This window comes from Lactuca saligna, unplaced genomic scaffold (genome assembly GCF_052625555.1).
Source record: "Lactuca saligna cultivar CGN05327 unplaced genomic scaffold, ASM5262555v1 scaffold_34, whole genome shotgun sequence".
Taxonomy (NCBI): domain Eukaryota; kingdom Viridiplantae; phylum Streptophyta; class Magnoliopsida; order Asterales; family Asteraceae; genus Lactuca; species Lactuca saligna.
In genome coordinates this window covers 122501-125000 of record NW_027629861.1, presented here as the reverse complement: position 1 = coordinate 125000, position 2500 = coordinate 122501, and positions in this window count along the sequence as shown.

The following is a 2500-nucleotide window of genomic DNA, read 5'->3' as shown; positions in this document are numbered from 1 at the left end:
AAAAACGCCAGCCAGGTATGGCCGGCATCTTTTATGCTTCCAAGATAATTTCAACACGCCATGATGATACTGAATGTCTAACAATGCTTCCTGATAATGCTTGCTTCCTCAGCGTCATCGGTGCTAAACCAATGCTAGCTACGCTTAGGCACCAACCGCACATCTAACAAGGATAGACTAGCGTACCATAGTAGTATCACAAAAAGCAACACATGCCACTTTAACGCCTATCTTTTCCCAATCATCAGCACAAATCAAATGCTGGCTAGCACCAGTAGCACGTCAAACATAGATCAGCAAGCACATCGTCATCGAATTGCCACACAAACAGCACCATCCCAAACTTCCAAAGCTAGACCACAACCCTGGATCGGTGTCGCAGAGACCTAACGAGGCATCCCCACACCACGCCAAGGCCCCCACTCGGAGGGGTATTATGCCACCGACTAGGAATCAAGCAACAGTCACCCAAGCTCGCGCTCAAAGGCAGTCTGGCACCTTCATCCCTTCCCATGCTCACCCACGGCTCCCCCCCTATATATACATATTGCACAAGGAGCTTGGTGACAGCAACACCCATTGCTTTCCCTGAGGATGTATATTTCTTAGTATGCGCACGGCGTCGAGGCACAGGTGAAGCCAACGGGGCTAGTTTCTGCGCCCTATGTCGAGGAAAATCAAGGCAACGGGCTAGTGTATGGGCACAACGTCGAGGAGACTCAAGGAGATGGGGCTAATTTTCAGGTCACCGTTCGAGAAATCAAGGCAACGTGTTGGGGGGGATGGCCTCTTTCATGGGTCGTGGGGCTTGGCTTGGCATGCCTCGTGTGTGCTCGATACAGCCTCACGATTCTTATTTGCCCATCAACCATGCCGGGCACCTATGAGAATGAGACCCCATGGTACCCCCTATATATACATATTGCACAAAGAGCTTGGTGACAGGAACAGACATTGATTTCCCTGATGATGCATAATTTTTGGACACACACGACTTGGGGGCGAGGGGACACGGGAGTGGGGCGCCAATGGGGGGCGTTTTGGCCCCATTTTCGTCAAGAGCGGGCGTCTTGGCCATGCCTTGAGCGTGCCAGCCTCGAGAGCCTTGGGCGTTGGACACCCTTGGGGCGCCAATGGGCAGCAGTCCCATGGTTCCCCTATATATACATATTATACAAAGAGCTTGGTGACAGGAACAGACATTGATTTGCCCAAGGATGCATAATTGTGCGAAATCGTCCATAACTCGCTCGAATTAATTCGGATTGACACAAAATTTTGTAGGGATGCTTTTTATTATAAATGAAAAGCTTTGAAATAAATAAAAAAAAAAAAACAAAATGTCATGTTTGAGGCGTAAATGTTTGTGTCCTATCCTTGGTCATGCCTTGAAGCGATGGTTCCCTACTTGTTGGAATGTCGCTCAAATCAAGTAGGAATGCCATTGAAAATTTGTGTGGGTCGTTGTTAACATAGACGAATGGACTTGAAATGAAAATATATCATATTTGGGTGTTTGTCCCTGTCGCCTGGTGATAGGCAGGCAGATAAGGCTTTTAGGTATTCATAAGTGGCTTAGATGAACTCGAAAGAACACGAGTTGATCGGATTGGAACTCATATATTCAATTTACTATGTACTAAGTAGGAACTACACTTTGCTCCCTTCATCGTTTGACTTGCTTAGAAATCTGCTCATGGTTTGTCAAGGCCCCTTGTTCCTTAGACCGATGAGGATGGGATTGGGTTGCTCATGGGCATGTGTGTGGCAAGATGCCTTGTTCCATTGGTCGTTCATGGGTGTTCGTGTACGAAGTAAACTTGTTCCCTTGGTCGTTCATGGGGTTGTGTGTGGGAAGAAGCCTTCTTCACTTGGTCGTTCATGTGTGTTTGTTTGGGAGGTAGCCTTGTTCCCTTGGTCGTTCATGGGAATGTGTGTGGCAATACGCATTGTTCCTTGGTCGTTCACACCCTTGTTCCCTTGGTCGTTCATGGGTCTGTGTGTGGGAAGAGGCTTTGTTCCCTTGGGTAGCCTGCTTGCCTTGCCAGCCCCGTATGCATTGTTCCCTTGGTCGTTCGTGGATGGGTTTGTGCGTGGCAAGGTTGCCTTGTTCCCTTGGTCGTTCATGGGCATGTGTGTGGCAAGGTGCCTTGTTCCCTTGGGTGGCTTGCCTTGCCAGCCTCGCTTGCTTAGGTTTCCCAACACACCTGTCGGGCACCAAGGGTGGTATTAGTCCCCATGTACCCCCTATATATACATAATGCACAAAGAGCTTGGTGACAGGAACAGACATTGATTAGCCCGAAGATGCATAATTCCCAACACCATGCCTTGTTCGTCATACACGCTTCTGGGCACCAAGTGGTGGTAGTCCCCCATGGGCATTTGTGTGGCAAGGTTGCCTTGTTGCCTTGGTCGTTCGTGGGCATGTGTGTGGCAAGGTGCCTTGTTCCCTTGGGTGGCTTGCCTTGCCAGCCTCGCTTGCTTAGGTTTCCCAACA